This window comes from Danio rerio, chromosome 7 (assembly GCF_052040795.2).
Source record: "Danio rerio strain M-AB ecotype USA chromosome 7, GRCz13ab, whole genome shotgun sequence".
Classification (NCBI taxonomy): domain Eukaryota; kingdom Metazoa; phylum Chordata; class Actinopteri; order Cypriniformes; family Danionidae; genus Danio; species Danio rerio.
Genome location: NC_141027.1, coordinates 28,155,001 through 28,176,018, shown reverse-complemented (window position 1 = coordinate 28,176,018; position 21,018 = coordinate 28,155,001). Strand labels below are relative to the sequence as shown.

At 36.6% G+C, this 21,018-nt stretch overlaps 1 long non-coding RNA gene across 5 annotated transcripts in view; it reads right to left on the bottom strand.

The window, feature by feature from the left end:
• Positions 1-21,018, bottom strand: part of LOC147835999 (uncharacterized) — a 302,043-nt gene that overhangs the window by 261,395 nt on the left and 19,630 nt on the right. For all 5 annotated transcript variants that reach the window (XR_015495734.1, XR_015495738.1, XR_015495737.1 and 2 more), the window contains exon 2: positions 8,695-8,808. This is a non-coding gene — a long non-coding RNA (uncharacterized LOC147835999). The remainder of the gene's footprint in view (positions 1-8,694; positions 8,809-21,018) is intronic.

The following is a 21,018-nucleotide window of genomic DNA, read 5'->3' as shown; positions in this document are numbered from 1 at the left end:
AAATGTAATAACGGATTTTTTCACAGTGTTTGTTTTAAAGACAAAATGCAGCCATACGCATTTCTGACTACATAATTCCTGATCTTTAGAAATGTATATAGAACAACGTTTTCAGAATGAGCCTATCAATTCTGATAAGCAAAGACATATATATATATTTTTTTTTGCACAAATATTTTTTTCAAAATAATTATTTTTTAGAATATAATAACACTGTAAAAAAAATCTGCTATTTTACGTTTTTTCCCGACAGTTGGGGTGCCAGAAAAAAAAAAACATAAAATAACAGCGGTTAAAATACAGACATTTACCATAAAATAACAGACGTTAAATTACAGAAATTTCCTTAAATTTAAATTTCTGCTAAATTTATGTAATTTACTGTCTGTTTTTTTTATGGTAAATATCTTTAGTTTAACTGCCCTTATTTAAATTTTTTTCACCATTACAGCTGTTAAAAAAAAATTTAAATAACATTTTTTTTACAGTGTGACATTTATGAAATACCGTCATTTGAATGTGTTTTGATACATAAAATATGTATTATGTGCATTACCATGTTACATATTTATTAATAATGCTAAAAGGTCCTGTTTGGCTCAAATTTAAATACTTAAAGTTTAATTTCTATTGTCTATGCGCTGAAATCTATGGGGATTAAATAGTATTGAGTCAAGTAATTCTATTTATTGAGAAATTAAGTTACTTTTTCCGACATAGTAATTAAAAAAGTACTTTAAATAGAATTTTAATCATGTAATTTGTAATTAATTACTCTTTTAGTAACTTACCCAACATTGCTGATGATGCATGTGGGCAAAACGCATGGTGTTAAAAAAAATTAAAACTGAACACGTCCAAAGTCAAGCCATAGATGGTCCATAGTTGCTTTGATGAGGCTATACAGAGACGTTTTCAATTCTGTAGGACAAAGATCTGCTGGAGCAGACGTCTCGAATCCAAATCCAATAATGAAAAGCTCATGAATAGCAGGGCCATATCAGTAGACCCACTACACAAACAATACAATGAAATTATAATTTTTCTATTCCAGTAAATGAGCTCAACACAATAATATGATACAGCTGTAACTGGGAGACAATTTGTCTCAAAGCACGGGCTGGGACCCTTTGTTCAGAGGGGGCAAGGGGACAGGTGAGGCCTATTTATTGGAGCACACCGGCTATGTATTCCAATCAGGGAAACGTCGGGACTGTTGTGGCAGGAAAATGTCATTATTGCAATCAGCCTTGGGTTAGAGAGGGACTCGGCTGTATGGAAAGCAGTCGGGGAACAATGAGAGAAGGCCTCGGTAATGGAGGAGCCTTGAATTCCACTTCATTTGCTGCTCTAATGGACGCGGGGCTGACCCCAATCACAAACCCCTCTTTTATTTTCATCAGAAGACAACGGAATGGCTGAAAAGTTGAGCGCATACGGATAAATAAATGTAGTCGCACGCATACACCTGGCCAATAACAACACAGCAGGCAAAAAAAAGGTAAAAGAGCGAAAAGAAAGCCCCCCCAACACCGTTCAACCCCCAACACATCTCTCCGCTCTGCTATGGTTTTGGACTTGGCAATAAATTGCTTTGGTAATCAGCTTTTTGAAAAGCTTATTTACTGCTTGTTCTCTGTTTATTGTGCTCCTCAGAATGAAATATAAAATTGGATTTCATTAGATGTGCAATTTTCTCTTTCTCGTAAAGAAAGGAAGAGAGGGAGAGAAAATCACCTTGTTGGATATAGAGAATGGATTCAGGGCGCACTGTATATATTACTGTTGATTAAGTTTCTCTCTAGGCTGACGTGGTCCTCTATTGCTCTAAGTACTGATACGAGCCAGAGTGCAATGTGAGCTCGGGCAGTTACAGTCAGATATTTCATCTGCTAATCCAGCGAAAGACTCCTCGCTTAACGCCGGTGCCAGCGTTGTAAGGCAGAACTGAACTAGAAACATTATTTAGATTCCAATTCAATATGTAAACAAGACACTGAATTGTAGAACAAATTAAAACTAATTCAAAATTTGTGTAACTGTACATACAACACTATTAAACATTATTTTTAAATGATGTCTAAATGACATTTATAGGCCTAAGATTGAATAGAGTACGATACAAAACACTGGTTATATTATAGCCAAAATGACAATGAATGAAACTGTAATATGGAAATACAAGACAAAAGAAAAGCTGCAGATAAAACAATAGCATAATAGATAGAATTGAATTATGGATATTAAGGAACTATAGATATATTGAATGACAAAAGGAGAGACAGAACAATTGAATACACAAAACAACAATGATTGTTAAACTGATAGAGCAACATAATGATATATAACAGAAAAAAGTAATGGTAGAATGATTGACAAATAGATAGAGCAACAGAACAACAACAGAACAAATGATAGAGGAAAATAAAAAGCAATAGAGATGTATAATAGAATACTTGAAATCTCTGGATTTGAACCACATAGTGACCTAAAAATGAAGGCCACTAAAGAAAACTTTTTAAAACCCATTTTCCATTTCTTGCATTCCAGTATTGGGAAACAACCATACAATACACTTTCACATTAACACACTCATGCACAATTAAGCGTATTCAATTCACCTATACCGCATATCTTTGGACTGTGGGGAAACCGGAGCACCCAGAGGAAACCCACGCAAACACGGGGAAAACATGCAAACTCCAACATAGAAATGCCAACTGACAATGCCAACTGACCCAGCTGGGATTTGAACTAGCGACATTCTTGCTGTGAGCCGACAGTTCGAACCACTGAGCCACCTTGCCACCAAAACCAATTTTATTATTTGCTATTATTTTACTATTTATTACTAGAATGAGTTTAGTTTACTGTTTAGAACTAGAATACAAAAAGGATATTGAGATATCATTAATATTTCTAGAGATAGGGTTTAGGGGTAAACCAGTACGATTGACGGCAATAACTTAAAAACCTCTTACCCTAAAAATATCTAAAGTGTATTTTCTATAAAAAGACAAAACTAGTTATGTTTCACAGCTGTCTTTTTCTCTCTTTTTTTTTTTTTTTCACTAGACATTACGAGAACTGCTCCTTTTGAGCCTTCACAATCTGCGTTTAGCCGGGAGAGCTCGCACAGAGCAGAGCTCTCAGTAAGGGAACGTCGGAAAAGTGCTTATTTCTTTCGTTTTTTTTTTTTCTTTGTTTCTTTCTTTTTTTTTTTTGCTCCATCCTATGTGTTTTATTTTAAACACTACTAATTTTCTCTTAAATGAGCACACACAGTTACTAAAGTACTCAAATGCTTCATTATAGATCTGTGCATTCTTACATTAACACCTCTGTTATCAAACAAAACACAATGAGAGATTAATTTGCTGCTCTTCACTAAAGAACTATGGTAGCTTTAATCAATATGCAAATACAATTAAAAGTGAAGTAGATTTTATAGCTTTATTTAATTTCTGTATAGGACATTGATTTTAATAGGCTAAACCTTTTATTTTATTGTCAAAATTTTCTAATGTTTACTATGGATTCTATCATTTGAAGCTATGTGTTGTCCCATATTTTTTACATCCCAACGTTGACAGATTGCTAATCAAAAAATAGCTATAGTGCTATCTGTCACCTAATGTTATGGAAGGGCATAGATGTTATGGAAAATAGTAATAGTAATGTAACTACACCCATCATTCCTTCCTCAAGCAAATGTTTAAATTCTATTCTGTATAAAATCTATTCAGCTATAACGTCAATTGCATTGGCATATTTATCTGACGTTTTCCCAGCTTGTAGTAGTCGATTAAAAAGCTATTTAGTTTCTTATGACGATATACACTAGCTGTGGAATTTACTGCGATGTGACGGGGCTTGATCATAATCAAGGGGCTTGATCAAAGGTTGATTATATTCTCTTCTAAAAAAAAGAAGAGTATCTTTTTCAACAAAAAACTGATCACAGTTACAGCCAGCATCCCACAAAAAGCACTTTGAGCCTCATTTTGTGCATATCAAAAAAAAAAAAAAAAAAAAAAAAATTCGCAAAATCCAAAAAGCCACAAACCACATATTTTTGAATGGATACATTTTTTTTACCCATTTTTCCATATTAAAATATTATGGTGGGTCTTGAGATCGAATTACTTGCCTAGGTGGGTCCCGGAATAAAAGTTTGGAAATCCATGCAATAGACATTACTAACAAACCTACCAATATTTCTGTGGTCATTTTTTGCTGCCCTGTAATCTGACTGTATGACAAAATTGCCAATTTGACCTTCCTCTAAGAAACTGTGGATTACTCTGCAAATATACATCAATGTAATCTAATAATTTGGCTCTTATTTATTTATTATTTATTTATTTATTTATTTATTTATGCATTTCGTACACCCAAATAAAAATGATAAAAACCTCAAATCTAAGCCAGGGATCTCTGGATGAGTTGATATGTAATGACACTAAAACACATGTGTCAAACAGCTCTGCCCAGTTTATGTCCAACTCTAATTAATTAAACACCTGATCAAACTAACTGAGTTGTTTAGGCTTGTTTGAAACCTACAGGTAAGCGTATTGAAGCAGGGTTGGAACTAAACTGTGTCAAGCAGCGGCCCAAAAACCAACAGAACAGAAAAAGGATGACAGAATGATAGTAATTTTTTTTTTTTTAAAACAACGGAATGATAAACAATTGACTAATAGTATGATATATAGTCAACAAAACAACATGATGGCAGAAAAGACAGATTAATAGAAAGATATATAATAAATAGGATTATTAATAAACTTAATAGCAGAATTACAGACGGATGGATGGATGGATGGATGAATGGATGGATGGATGGATGGATGGACGGATAGATAGATAGATAGATAGATAGATAGATAGATAGATAGATAGATAGATAGATAGATAGATAGATAGATAGATAGATAGATAGATAGATAGATAGATAGATAGATAGATAGATAGATAGATAGATAGATATAGCTGGTGAAACTGACGCCAGGTGTGGCATTTATTTGTGTTTTTATTTTACTGTAAATTGTTTGCAAATGACTTCTCAGCACTGAGGTTATGGCGTGCTTTGCTCCTGAGCCGGTTATAATTGCATGTGTTGCTGCTGATTGAGTGAGCTTTGATGCAACATTCACTTAACCACAGCTGTACTTTGCTAATGCACAAACAGTGTACTCAATCACTGCAGTCCTGCAGCTCCTTAATAACACAAGCACTTCTGCTCTCTCCCGCCCTCTGGGGTCTTTAGTTTGTTGATGTTTTCATCAATATCTGTTTCTATGAAAAAGAATAGCCATTGACACATTCTGAAAGCTCCCTTTGATGTTCAGACTTGGTGAACATTCACTGCGATTGGACATTTAAGAGGACATTGAAGATTTAAAGTAGAAAACAACCGCAAAGCTGTAAACCTCTTCTGTTGGTGCGGCACAAAGTAATGGAGTGGCTGTTTGACTAACGGTATCAGCCAGACGTAGACAGAGCTTATTAAGAAGTGCTAACAGTAAGACAGAGTGCAGAATGGAGCAGAGGAACTACGCTTCACACCATCATCCTTTTTAAAACAGCACCATCTGCAGGGTGCATGGTGCCTCCAGGAGGAGAGACGAAGTTGAAGAGCTCAATAGATCACGGGAGATGACTACAAGCCATCACATACAGTACATTACTGTTGTATGTGTGTCATTTCAATGCAGTTGAGCTCAAGCAGCCCAGAACTATAAATCTACTTTATTTGCTGGAGTATGAGAAATAAAAAATAAAAAAACTTTGATCTTCGCAAGACTGAATAAAGAGAAATGGTGGCTGAACTATTATTTTTTTTTATGTGAGAGAGGGAGGAAAAGAACAAGATAGCATGCAGTCACTTGTATAAAATATAGTGAAGTTTGTATACCCTGCTGAAAAACCTGCTCAAACCATTATATTTACACCAAAAATGATAGCTGTATATATAACTATTGCTATATTAGCATTTACAACAATGGATGTTGGCTTTTATTTCACCAAAATGTCACCAGCCTATGGTAAATGTGACTGATTGTTCTAAACTTGGGTGGGATGAGGGGTGGGGGTTATAGCACTTTATTTTGCTATAAAGTGATCATTCTAACATTGATGTAGATGCAGCTAAATCTTTGTTGTTTTTTATTACAACTGTTGTCCATGGTACTGTATGAACAGACATTAAATGTATAGTTCACCCATTAAAACTTGTTGTTAATTTAGCTGCATGCTCTCAGGACATTCAGGACTGTCAGCAATAAAGGCACTGTACAGCTATTGTCACAGGGCGGTACCATTTCGTGTTTGTAGTTAAAATGTTCACATTTGTACCTTAAAAGGGTCACGAAACACCAAAACGCATTTAAGATGTTGCCATAAACACTATTAGGACACATATATTAGGCTAACAAGTACATATCGGTTGTTTTTGTGTTGTTTAGAGCCAATTCGTTCTTCCACAATAAGAAGAAATTTTCAAGCAATGTTACGACGATGAGATCATTGCGTAAATTACAGTGTGGAGATTGGCTTTCTGCACCAGCCGGTACAAAGTGACGTCATTGAGTTTTCAGCACATGTGTTCATTAATTCATGAGAAAGACTTGGTTTGAACCATACAGCGCACTCTATTGTGAACAAGATGCACCTTCATTAATATGCATGATGTAGCTTTAAAGACTCCTTTTACCTGTTACAGTGTTCAGAGAGATGCCACCTTGTATTTAAACTCTAGTTAAAACAAGTGGAAGAAGAATTGTTCGGAGACATGGGTCGTCAGTGTTGCGTTTTTAAATGTGCCGCAACGAAGTTTTGATGGTTCGAAGGGTTTCGATGAGAGCACAGCCCGCATGTGGACCTGCATGTGTGGATTACAGTAGTCTGCTAACACGGGAAAATATTTTTGTGAGGAAAAATTTTATTTTATTTTTTACGAGAGCTTTTCTAATCTGTAAACAGTGAAATCCAGATTTGCCACTCGTCTTCTTTTAAAAAAACGTTTGCGTTGATTGTCCTATCTTTACAGATTTGGTAAGTGTGTAATTAAAGTTCTTTGTTTATGTTTATTCAGAAGACAAAGTTAGTTTGTATTGTAATCAGCACTCTTTTAGTTTTAAAAGACATACCATAGTCAAAATGGTTTAGTAACTATGTTTACAGTAATATCCAACACAATCTCACGGCAATTCATAACGTTTTGATTTATTGGCTAATTCGTATGAATTTGCACGCTCTAATTCGTACAATTTAGTATGATTTGCTCATTCCCCAATGACGGTTGGGTTTAGGGGTGGGGTTAGGTGCCACGCCTCCTTTTTAAAACCGTACAATTTCGTACGACTGAACTTGTACGAACTTGTACGAATTAGCCACTAAACTGGCAAAACGTAAAATACTTACATTTCCTCGTTAGATCAGGCTGTAATATCACTACAATATTATGGATTTAAAATTCTCCACTTCCACACAGCTCTCAGATTCGGTGTAAATGCTGATCTCTGAATCTAATCTTTCTCCCCTGCGTCTCTGTTTTTATTGCCAGCTGTTATGCATGTAATGAAACTCCCCTTTTCATGCAAACCCTTCCCTCTTTCACAACTCAACACTCCCACTAACACTCAACACTAAACAAAGCTGGACTCACCCACTTTTCTGATTTTTTAAACTAGAGGTGTAAAAACACTCTGCTAAGACAGGAGGCGTTCATGACCCTTTAAAATATACCTAAAAAGTCCAAAAGTGTATCTCTTGGTGCAGTAAAAAAAATACAAGTATAGGGTACCAAATATAAATATGAAGAGCTCAGATGCTAAAATCTCTAAGTGCTATCGGAAATGATCTTATAATATTAATATTTTTCTCAGGCTCCTATGTTTTGATTCAGCCATTTCACTTTTATGGCAAAGAATGGGATATTTTCATCGCTTTTAATATGAAATAACTGAACATAGGCATAAGAGGCTGAGAAGAAAATTCCAGGTGGCACTTAGAGGTTTTTGAATCTGAACTCTTCATGTGTACTTTCTGAAAATGTACCATCACAGTGACAAATGTTGTACCTTTATTTTAACAGGGAAGATGCTGAAGTCTTTTGTACCACACAGGTTTAGTTTCATGCCTTTAGGTACAGTATAGTACACATTTGTACTTTTTAGTTATCAATTTGTACCTTTTTTTACCGTTTTACTGCAAGCTTTCTGATGCATAATTACATACACATTAAATACACACTTAAAGTTAGCTAGAACTGGTTAAAATTTGTCTCCTGTCCAAGCTAGCAAGGCAGCAAACTAGTCTCCTGTTTGAAAAGTACCCCAAACCCCTATAAAACCAGTAAACAAAACAACACAACACAACCAAGCTAATAACTAAAACAAGCAGCCCAGCTATGGCTGATTTAAGATAGATGTTGTTTTTGTTTGGTTTTGTTTTCAACTGGGGAGTCCTACAGAGCCAACCTGATGTTAGCATGGGGCAATGGGTCCAGATTCAATGGCCCACACAGCTGCTGTTTTACAACATCTCCATCTCTCTCATTGCTCCAGGCATCATGTCCACATTCATTACCCTTACTTTTATAATCCTTTAAACATACTTCACGGTGCTTTCATGGAAATTTAATTACATTTACAAGGTGACAAGACTTTTCAAAACTGGTTTGATTACCTGGACAGCAGTACACAGGAGTTGCTGGACGCCAAAAACATGGTAAAAAACATTGTCGCAATGTGACGGCCCACAACATCAGCTCCCATCTAGATCAGTCATCTGGACGCAAACCTAAAAAGTAACAAAACACACATACGCTTTGTAAATTATGCTGCGTTTTCTGAGGAAAAGTGTAGATTTGCTTCTCATCTCATTATCCAGAAGTCTCCAGATTTAAAAAAAGGTTAATATGGAGGGTTTGCAAGATCTTAAAAGGAGTTGACATTTCCCTATTTTCCCTCAAAAATGCAGTTCATCAAAAAGCTCAACAAACCAGAGACGGAAAAGTCTGTTGACAGGCGCTTTTGCATTGATATTCTTGCCGTCAGTGAATTTTACAGGCTAATTATAAAGTAATTTTTGCTTTGAAGCAGATATGCCTTTCATTTTTTTTTCGTACGGAGAGAAGCACACATAATGTGCATATCTTCTGTTTTTATATCCCTCAGGTACACGACTAACGGGCCTAAAATGAAATTCAAGCCATACATCTAGGGTAAGCACCAGCAATGTTGTTCGATGAGAGCCAAGTCAAATGAGAAGCTGTCAGTCAGAGGGGGATAAGGAGGTTCAAAGGCTGCCGCAACTTTTACAATACAGTTTACCAAGCACTAACTACACTTGGCACTTTCTGCACAAATGAAAGAAGTTTTTTAACTGCGGGTCTTTCTTCTGTAGACAAATACTGAGGTACACCGAGATCCAAATTAGATCTCGGTAGCATTGACATACTTTCCGCTCACAGGTACTGGATGTTTCATATATGATTAATTAATCGAGGCAGGCTGCCATCTGTGTTTTAACTGATTAAATAGTGCACAAAGTGGGATGCACCTTTTGATGTGATCCTTTGGGGAACCTGTGCCGGCTTTGTGTTTCTACCTTGATTAAGCACAATACTCCAGCATCTTGCACAGCCAGTTCAAAGTCTCTTTAATTTGCGGAGAAAGGGCACGGAGGCATTAGAGGTGCTTTAAAATCCTGCCCATCTCCATCGGCTCTGGTGGATTCCTTTTATGAGAGCATTTTTCACAAAGAAGCGGGCTATTCTTTCACTCGCTCATGCATTCATTCACTTGCTCACTCGCTCATTTGTTCGTTCATTTCCTTCCGTCTTTTTTTTTTGTGTGTGGGGGCCTCCATCTGGCCGAGTATAAAAAATTGATTCCAGTAAAATCTCACCTGAGATCTGTAATGGGGAAAGGCTTTTAAAGGTCACACGTGTAATAAGTTCCGATGGTCTCACTCACTCAGATAATGGCTCTTTAGTCCATCTTGCATTGCTGCTGTCCTGAAATAATGGAGCAATCTGTGGACCATTCAGTACAGTAGTGCTCGAGCTGTAAGGCAGCCAGGCATACAAGTTGGCTTGTGCTTGGGAAATAGTAACCCCAAGAGGAAGCTGCGCTCTGGCCCAACACCTCTATTCCCCCTTCATAGCTATGGTTCAGTGACATTCAGTGGCTTTACATGAGCCTCATTCAGTCCCCAGCACTCCGACTGAGTGAGTGAAATTAGGATAAAGAGGGGGAAGGGGGGAGAAGCTTCCAGTACAGTGCTAAATGATGAGCTCCCTGATAATTGTCCTCACTGCAAATTAATTAGCTTTCAATAGGCGCCCAGTATAGTCGTAAACCACATTCATAATCGAATGGAAATTGCGCCCTGATTGCTCTAAAATAGAATCGCTGTGTGATGATATATTCCATTTTATGTTAATTATGAGGGATAAGCTACCATTCTTGATGAAGTCCATAATTGAAATGTTAGCCCTAAATCCGAGTGTATTGCTTTCTTCCTCCTCCCTGATACAGTACTTACAAGGCAATGACAGAGCGAGGATTGTGTCGCAGCTCCAAATATTGTTTTGGAATGGATCGCATTAAAGTAGTCAAATTACATGGACATACAATGAATTAATATTACGTTAAGCTCAAATCGATAGCACTTTTGTTGTAATGTTGGTCTTTTGTTGTAGAGATGGATCCCACCTAACCCTTAAGTGAGTGAGATGTGTGTGTGTGTGTGTGTGTGTGTGTGTGTTATTTATAAATCTTATAATATATTTACACTTCATATTTTATGATATTTAAAGTATATGTATTAATTCTGGTACTTTTACCATAAATCGTCATATCAACTATTTGGTAGAGGTTGATATTTTTTAGAAAATATGGGATGTGTTGAAAAAAATGTGTTATGAAAAGTGTGTTATGCAGCAGATAAAAAAAATTGTGCTTTTAATGCATGTTATAATTAAGTTAAATGTTGATCAAGTGCCTCCACTCTCTTAATGTATTTGTGGCTTGTTGGGACATGGGATATGTGAATATATTTTCACATATTTCCAATTTATTAATCTTTATTGAATTGAACAAATGTAAATCCATTATAATAATTTAATGGATTTCTATTTCCATAGCTATCCTTCTATTTAGTTTTAAATGTTTTGAAATAAATTAGGAAATTACCAGTGGCCACTTTAATGTGAAATGGTTTGGTATATTTTCTTTTGGTCCACAGCTCTCAATGATATTTGGTTTTGGCGCTTCTTAATAAAAGAATTGGGCACCCCTGGTGTCTATAATGTACTGTCAAACAAGATATGACAACATAAAATTATTATGGGGATTTTGTCAGTCATGGATATTGCTTTAAATATACAAACCTTTTTCTGACAGTGTCAAAAAATGTGTAATGAATGTAAACCTTTGACCTTGTATTAAATGTGAAATTTTAAACAAACTTAAAATAACATTTTATGAAATGACATTTTCAATTTAAAATGTTTACACACACACACACACACACACACACACACACACACAAAAAACATGTTTCTGAATTCCAAAGTTTGCATAGCACTCAAAAAACAAACAATTATAACATCACAGACAAACAGGTTTCCACACGCTGCCTAAAAGCACAATGGAAATTGGTTAATAGATAAAAATGACCTGCAAAATTAGTACTACAAATACAATACAAGTAATACAATACAGAAAGGAGAAAAACAGCACTGTCATGTAAATGAACAGCCAAAACACGTTTAAAAAGTTGGTCACACTTTATTTTGATGGTCCATTTGTTGAATTAAGTTACTTTGCATCTACATGCCAACTAATTCTCACTAGATTATTAGTAGACTGTTAGGTTGGGGTTAGGGTTACTGTAAGTTGACATGTACTTGAAAAGTTTCTTATAGTCAGTTAAACGTCTTTTGAAAGAGCAGTATGAGCAGATATTAAGCAGACCGTCTACTAATACTCAAATGGACCATCAAAATAAAGTGTTACCAAGACGTTTACTGCTTTCATTGAGTAAACAAGGCCTCAACCTGCCAGATTTTTCCTAGTCCACTCATTAAGCTATCTTTCATTTGTGGGTGAACAATCACTTTATATTATTGTTTTGAAATAACAAATGTACAAAAATGCTAGCAGTTCAGCTCAGTAGTACTGAATTTATAATATCACTTTAACAGAAGGCCTTAGAACTGAATCTAGTTAATGCCAAATATATGGGCTCATAATTTGTTACTGTAGCATAATTTCCAAGGTCTAACATGAACTCAAAAGTTGTACCAGAACACTGGCATGGTGAAGTCAGGAATTTACTGATCCCAGCAATACATTTGGCAAGGCATTCCTGAGTTCGCATAGCAAATTAGTGGTGGAACATTTCAATGTCAGCCGACCAGCACAGAGAGCCTGAGACTGCCTTATATAGCTCTTTTTGCCTTCAGACTTCAATCATGACCTCGGTCAGTGTATGGACGTTTCTTTGAGAGAGCAACAGACCCACAAAAGACATCTTAAAAAAGAACAACATAGTAATTCATTCTGCACAATGGGACAAAAAAGACCTTCTTTTTCCTCATTTTTCCTTCTGAGAGAAAGCTTGAATTATAATCACAAACTCTGAAGTCTAAGTACTACGTTTCAAAGTTCCCTATGAATATATTGTATGATGTTTAAAAGAGAGAAGATGTTTAGAAGACTGGCCTCACACTACAGGATGAAAAAAAAACAAGTGACAAAAGTGGGAAATGTGTTGTAATTGATTGTTACCAAAGATTACTTTCTGTGAGACAACACGTAATGATGGCAGAACCACATCTGACTGCTGGAAGTGCTGTGTGGAAGAAAGCAGCGCTTTTAGCATAACATTCCTGCTGGCACTCAGCTCGGAAAACAATTATTGCACTTTGTTGTTTTGTCTCCAACTCTTGACTAGCCAAGGTATGGCTTTGGTTGATTGTTTTTTCTAGGCGCATGCTAAAAACTATCTCCTTTCTCTGGCAATTACAGCCAAATTTTTCGACACCTCCTTCAAGTGATTTCAAATCAGCAGCAGATGCATGTCATCACTCTCACCATCGCTTCTCACCATCCAACACAAAGAACTATGACAAACTGTCAAGAACCAAGCAGCCTGCTACATGGAAATGACACAATTAGAATAAAGTCACATTACGGCTCCCTGTAAGGACCAACATCTGGTGTTTTTTAGCATATCCTCCTGCAATCTAAAGAATGATACGTTATTTTAACCCAATTATGGGTAAAATGTGGGTAAACTAAACAATTGGGTTATATAATTCAAAAATTAACCCAACATTTATCCATATTCTATTTTTGTTTAAAACCTGAATACCTGAGCACATATATATTTTTTATGTTTGGTACTAGATAAATGGGTAACACTTTACAATAACAAAACATGAATAATTATGTGTTAATATGAAAACTATTGATGAGTTAATGCATGTTAATCAAAAACTTTAACTACAACATGAGTCACATGTGTGGATAAAGGTTACCTAAATTACTTGTGAGTGTAGGTTGTTAATTAATGTATTAATTAACATTTAAGTTTAAGCTAAATGTAACCAACAAGAGCTCATGAGCTGTTAATGTATGATTATGTCATGACTTTACTTGGAGGGGCACATCATCATTAACTCATCCTTATCTACTCATGAACTCCTGTGTTTAAACTGTGCATGATAATGTTGACGGAACACTTTTTTTATTGTTATTTAGTGTAAACACACTAGACTGACGTGCATGGGGAGTTCATGAGTAGTTAAGAATGGGTTAATGATGATGTGCCCCTCCAAGTGAAGTCATGATATAACAATACATTAAAATTATACAATACCAACTCAATAGCCAAAACCCTGTATGGTTCAAAATCAGCCATTATTATTATTTTATGCCAAAACTCATTAGAATATTAAATAAAGATCATCTTCCATGAAGCTATGTTGTACATTTGCTACTGTAAATATAAACTGAATATTATTATGCATGGCTAAGAGCTTAATTTTTACAATTTTGAAGATAATTTTCTTAATATTTAGATTTTTTAATCGTCAGATTTCAGATTTCAAATATATCTGTATCTTAAACAAATATGATCATTTTCTAAATATTTCTACAATAATGGAAAGCTTATTTATTAGTGCTCAGATGAGGTCTTAAGAGAAAGAAATAAAAAAAGAAATAAAGAAATTAAATTACACTGGTTTTGTGGTCTAGGGTCACATAGTTTAATACTGTGTAATATTATGTAATATATTGTATATGTTATATACAGTGCTCAGCAAATATACATCCCTCAAAAATCTATCTTTTAAATTCATATTTTAAATAGGAAGATTTACAATATTATATTTGTGCATACATTAGATTTGTAACTACGAAAATACGATAACTTTCTAAATAATTATACATCAATGGAACGCTTATTTATTCAGTGTTCAGATGTTGCTCTAAAGAGATCTAAAGAGAAATCTAACTTTAAAGAAATACACTTATGTTTGGTTTTGTAGTCCGAGGTCCCAGTGTAATAATGTATAGTGGCTATAATGCACTGTATTATGGGCTATGCCAAACAAAATATGACAACATAAAATTATTATGGGATTTCTTCGGTTGTGAAGAGCAGTTCAAAGATTCTAATTTCTTATATTTTGCGACCAAACATAGCCTACAAACTTTTTCTCACATTGTCAAAAAGTAAGGATGACCACCACAGTTTGTTTGCAACTAAAACCTGCGTCTACACACTCAGAAATAAAGGTACAAAATCTATCACTGTGGTGATTCCCTTTAAAAAGGTACAGGTGGACATACCTTTAGGGTACACCTTTGTAGTTTTAAGTTTCACTTGTGTAACTTTAAGGTACTATGAGGAACACATTTGTACTTTTTAGCTATTAATATGTAAAAACTAAAATATAAGAACTTGTTCTTCCAAAAATTTATCTTTTAAAAAGGTACCGCCTTAGTGACAGATGTTGTACCTTTATTTCTTGGAGTAGTAAATAACCAATAAAAAGTTAACTTGAATTGCTGTATTGATCAGCTTGTCTTTGACTTAAAATGTACAAGGGTATACCATGTAAGATTCCAATCAGAAAGAAAATCTTGTGAATTTGTGGCAGCAGAATGCTTGCAGTTTGTTCTTTAGCTGTTAGTAAAGCACAAATAATCTTGTCCTCATTTGATTAAAACATTTTAAAACATGCTTGTTCTTTTTTTTTCAGTACGAACATACTAGAAAGAAAGTCTGTACATCTGGAGAACTAAAACAGATAAAGATTACGTTATGGCTGATGGAAAAAATAAGGGCTACCACAGTAATTCATATTTAACAGAAGCAATGCTGGAAAAGCCTAATGTCTATGGAAATCATGAACAATCAGAAAAGATTTTTTTAATCAGCTTCCTCTGTACGGTTGATTCATCAGAGTCTCCTTTTTTAGAGGAGACATGTGAAGCCACAGGGCTGCCTGCTGCAACTTCTCAACCTTTTTGGTGACAGCTTTTATGAGCCTAATGCAGTTTGTGATGTATAGCATAATAACCTCTCTGACTGTAGGGCCCGGCTCCTAATATCAGCTGGCTTGTGTATCAGGCAAAATTATTGTAATGAGACCCTATTTCCATATAACAGCGAAATGAGTTCATTATTCTAAGTTATATTGGTGGAGTAACCGAAAGAAATTGATGCTTTTATTTGGGCGGAATTGGATTCTAGGCATAAATAGAATTAAGTAAAGTCGCAGATAGCGAAGAAAAAAAAATGCAATAATAATTATATTGTAGTTATCAAAAGGTCATCACCAGCGGCCCCCAACTCCCTCCCTCCAATCTCTCCCTGCATATTTCAAACGGAGGTGCACTTGTCAGAACATTTGCCATTATTTTGGTTGCTATTCCCGAACAGTTATTGAAATTCTGCTGCATGTCAATTTCACAGCAAAAAAAAAGCAATTGTTAGACTGTGTCCTTGCATCGAACACAATTTCAAACATCTCCTTTGAAACACAAAACATCGGCGCGCGTATGCCATCCATCACCGACATGCCGACACGAGCAAGATTTGGCGGATTCCAGGGAAGGCTCGCGGTCCCCCCTTTATCACCCGTGTTGATCATTCGCATTCCTAATTGCATTTATTTCTTTCAAGGTAACCTTTCCAGCAACCCGGTGTGGCGGCAGCAGCACTATTGAAAGAGGCCGTCGAGAGCAGCGCTGCAGTGTATCCTCTTCATCAGCTGATTATGCTATCTATCAGCCACAGCTGTCAATGCTCATTTAAAAGCCCTGCCAGACCCTCCGAGTGATGCAGTCGAGTGTAACCCCGCTGATTGCTGTTTTGTAATCCAACACCTCACCCTGTTCCTTCCTGGAACAAACATTGTAGCCCCTTTAAATATAAAATTCATAGGCCTAAGCTGTGCTGTTGAGGCTGGGGAAGGAGTGGGGGGTAAAGCCTAATTACAAACACACTGCCATCGAAGAAAACATTGTTTTTGTTGCTGTTGTTGTTGTTGTTGTTGTTGTTGGGGAAAGAACGAACTGAGTGGAGGAGAAGAGAGAGAGAGGGAGGGAGGGAAAGAAAAAAAAACAACGCAAGTCCAAATTCTTTTCTGCGTTGCCAAGGCACGCTTGGGATGCTGGCAGCTACAAAGATTCAATTATACAAAGTGCAAAAAATAATTAGAAAAAAATAATAGCACTTAAAAAAACAGGCCCCTCCAGAAATTGCGTAGAACAATAAATCTGTTAATTAGCTCATTAATATTCAATTGGGGTCAGTGGACTTAATGGAACCTTTTTCATGGGCCAAGGAAATGTTTAACACTCAGTTCTTCCTCCGCTGGCTCCTATTATCAACTATGCACAGGCGAGTCTTATCAGCGCTCCAGATGGTGGAGAACAATGCCGACCCATTATCGTCCCGCCGCAGCGTGTGTGCCTTGTAACCGGTGTGTGGTTGAGACAGTGAAGTATAGATACTGAGGCATTTAGTGTAATTGATATGTGGTATATATCGTATTGTTTAGGCCCTGTTTGTTTGCACCGCCGCTATTGGAGGCGAAAAGATGGATTCTCGGTGCGGCGCTTTTCGGTGGGGCTCACTCTACAGGTCACAGATAACTTGTCAACACCGAGGACGGTGTAAAATGCATCAAAGCTAAAACTCCTTGCCGCAGAAAAGAGGCAAAACGAGAGAGTGTGAGGTTTTGTTTGTGCAAAACAGAGAGAGCGCCGCTGTCAGCCATTAGCATGCGCTCAGCCTGATGTTTTATTCAACAAGTGTGATGAGGAAAGTTGTCTAGGCGCAGATTGAGCTCCTCAGCGCTGTTGAACTGTTTTAAAGGCTATTATGGGCTTATTGTCTGCCTTCCTCTTAGTCAATCGCATTGCGCACAGACGGCAAAAGGTCAAAGGAAACGTAATAACAGTGACGTGGAGTGTTTGAATGCGTGGAAAAGTGATATTTTTCATACTCTCTGCTTATGAAAGCTCTCCTGATGTCTCCGGCATGGAGACAAATCTTTGAGAAAACGCGAGCTAAATGAATCAATAAGGGCCGAGAGCACAACCGGGTTAGCTGACACGTATTAATAGCAACTGGTTATTTGGTGTAGGACATAAAAAAGTCAGACTTTCGCACAGCTCAATGAACAGCTAATGTAGTAACAGAGTGTCTGCTTCATTATTTCTGATGTGCGAATATGAATTCTTATGAACAATGCAGTTCTCATCGGCTGTGTTTCTCAGTCAGGGCGGAGAGACGTTTTATGATCGGTGCGTCGACTTCGACACTAAAGAGAGAAGGCACAATCATCAAATCTTCTGTCTTGCCTCCAGATAGAAGAGGCAGATAACTAGTCTTTGATGAGGTCACTTTCTGTGTCAGGTGCTCTGAACTCATGAGGACCTTCACTTCACTTTCACTTATTAAGAGCTGACAGACTCTGAGCACTTCAAGTGTGTTTGCAGACACCTCTGTGATCCCATTTCATATTGAGTTGGGAGTGTTAGCGTCTCATATTTGGTATTCTGCCATGTTTGATTAGACATGTAACTAACTTACAACACAACTGTACTGCCATTATGGAAACAGGCTGTGAAAGGGGAGTGGTGAGATGTCCATGCATGCTTTTCTACGTTTAAAATACACAATTCACATAAATGACAATGATTATTAACCCAAATCGTTTCGCCAAAGACTTTGACTTAAGTCCTACTCATACTGTGAGAATTCAGCCATAATTTTGTCATATGAGACAAATTTGGGAAATCCTAAAAGATTCCTGAAATCCTACTGTAGGCTAAAACTGTGATCTTTGATTGTTGGTTTGTTTACACACAGCCGCTTAGTGCTCGTTGCAATTAGATTTTTCCTCCAATGAAGTTCTGGCAGGGTCTAAAGATTTCAGACACTTTCCTGCAGTGTGACAACAGCTGCGTTGAGCGTCAATCCTAGAACCAATATGAGCTCCGAATTTGATGACGCAATCCATGCGACAATTCAAATGAATGCGGTGAAATGTTAAAACAGTTTTATCTTCCTTGTTTTGTTATTGAAACACGCCGCTTGCAAAATTGCCGCTACAGACAGTAGCAAACAGTTTACGTTTGCTGTGAGGAATCATTTTTGAATGCGGGATAGTGAAAGTGTCCCGGTTGGAAGACGTCAAACTCCGGGGGTGTTTTCTGTCATGTTTGGCGTGTTTTCATTGTCGTTCAGTCTGACTTCATGAGAGCTGAGATCTTACAGTGTGACATGGGAGCCATGTCCGTGCAGTCTGATATGCAACAATCCTTCAGGATTATAAAAAAAATTATTTTAAAATTAAAAAAAAAAAAATTTAAATCACAAAGAGTGAGCCGACCTTAACTTACTGTATAAAAGGGATGCTGTAGTTCATCCGAAAATGAAAATGATGTAAATACTTACCATTTACTTGTTTCAAACCTTTATGAATTTCTTTCTTTTGTTGAACACAAAAGAAAAAAAAATGAAAAAGTTTTGGAACAACCTCAGAAAAAGTAAATAGAGACTAAATTTTTATGTTTGAGGGAACTATCCTTTCCAAATATAGTTAAAACTTTTCAAACAATTATTAAAAAACATTTACACAAATTGAAAAGGCGAAAAACTATTTAACAAAAAACTTAATTCAAATAGACTTACATTCAGTAAAGCCAGAAATGATCCACACCCCTGACAAATTCTGACTTTAATTTTTTTTAATTGACACAGGCTTCTCCCAAAAGACAGTTAGAAAATATACAAGAAGCATCATTGTGGAAAGATATATTTCTTAGCTTTTATTTACATTTATACAAAAACTTTAACTCAGAATCTGCTAGGGAATCATTTCAGGCTTGACTGTCCCACCAGTGCTGACAACCATATGGCACTACTACTTGTGTGATATCGCGTTCATACAACAGTTCGACGGCATAATTGTGTATATAAAAACAAAAATCAACCACCAAGAGTCTAAAATTACTTTTGTATGAGGAACTGCTTTCTGCCACCATTCATTCACATCTGCAGCTGACATCAGAATAACAGAAGCTATTGCTACTTCACCTAAGTCACTTTAGAGCTAGTATTTGAATTATTCTCTAGCGTAATATCTAAAGTGATGAAAAACAGAATACTCTAGAAAAATTATCCAGTATTTCTCTGTTGCAATCGGGATATCACAATAATTAACCCGAAAAAGCCTACACAAAACAAACACTTCCAGATTATGGTATAAACACAGCACTATAGCATACAAAAGAGAGAGATTGACTTAGAATGACACTTACCAGTTTTAAAAATGATTTGATCAGCTATAGTTTGAAATTATGCTTATTAGGGTTTTTCTCCTCTAAGGACTCAATTATGCGGTCTCTGTTGCCATCTTGTGGTGGAGCCTCAACCGTCTTTGCTCTTCTCATGATGACAGGCTAATAGATGGAAAATAGGCAATATCTTTATAAATAAACTGCATATTAGTAATCTAAACAACTATATTCCAGCCTAAAAAAGCCTCAAAAGCACATTATGTTTTCCAACAGCTGCAATACTTGTTAAACTGTAGTAAGTTTATTGATTTGCTGTCACTATGGGCAGAGTAATACAGAAGGGTGAGGGGACTGTATGAGCGCTGTTATTGCAGCATAATTGCACAGCTATCAGCCAATAAGGTTCAAGAACCAGACAGAACTGTTGTATGTATATTGCTTGCATTTATATAGCACTTTTGTGGACACTCAAAGCGCTTTACACTTTTTTTTTTTCTTTTTTTGGTGAGTGGGGGGGGGGGGGGGGGGGAGTTGGGGGGGGGGCTCCACCACCAGTGTGCAGCATCTATCTGGATAATGCAACGGTAGCCATATAGCGTCAAGCCACAAACCAGCTGATTGGTGGGAAGGAGACAGAGTGATGAAGGCAATTACGATATGAGGATGGTTAGGAGGCCATGATGGACAGAGGCCAGTGGACAAATTTGGCCAGGATGTCGGAGCTAAAACTCCACTCTTATTCAAAGGACATCCTGGGATTTTTTATGAACTTGGTTTAAATTCTCAAAGTCCAAATGAGTATACGCTCACTGAGCAGTATAGAGTCCCCATCAATATACTGGAGTGCTACGACTAATACAGACAGGTTGAGCCACCTGTGCTGGTCTCACTAACACCACGCAAGACAGCAACGTAGCTTTCCCATGTGGTCTCCCATGCAGGTACTGACCAGGCGCAGCCCTGCTTAGCTTCAGTGGGCTAGAGAGCTAGCTTGCCAGAAATACATATACAAACAAACATCTAATGTACGTACACACACACACATTTTCTGCAGTAAATATTTCTAGATGTTTCCCTGTGCAATTTGCTGTTTTAAATGAAAAAGCTTCCCATTTGTTTACCTTTTTTAATTAAAATGTTTGAAATGAAATGAGGGTCAGGAGTTGTGATTGGA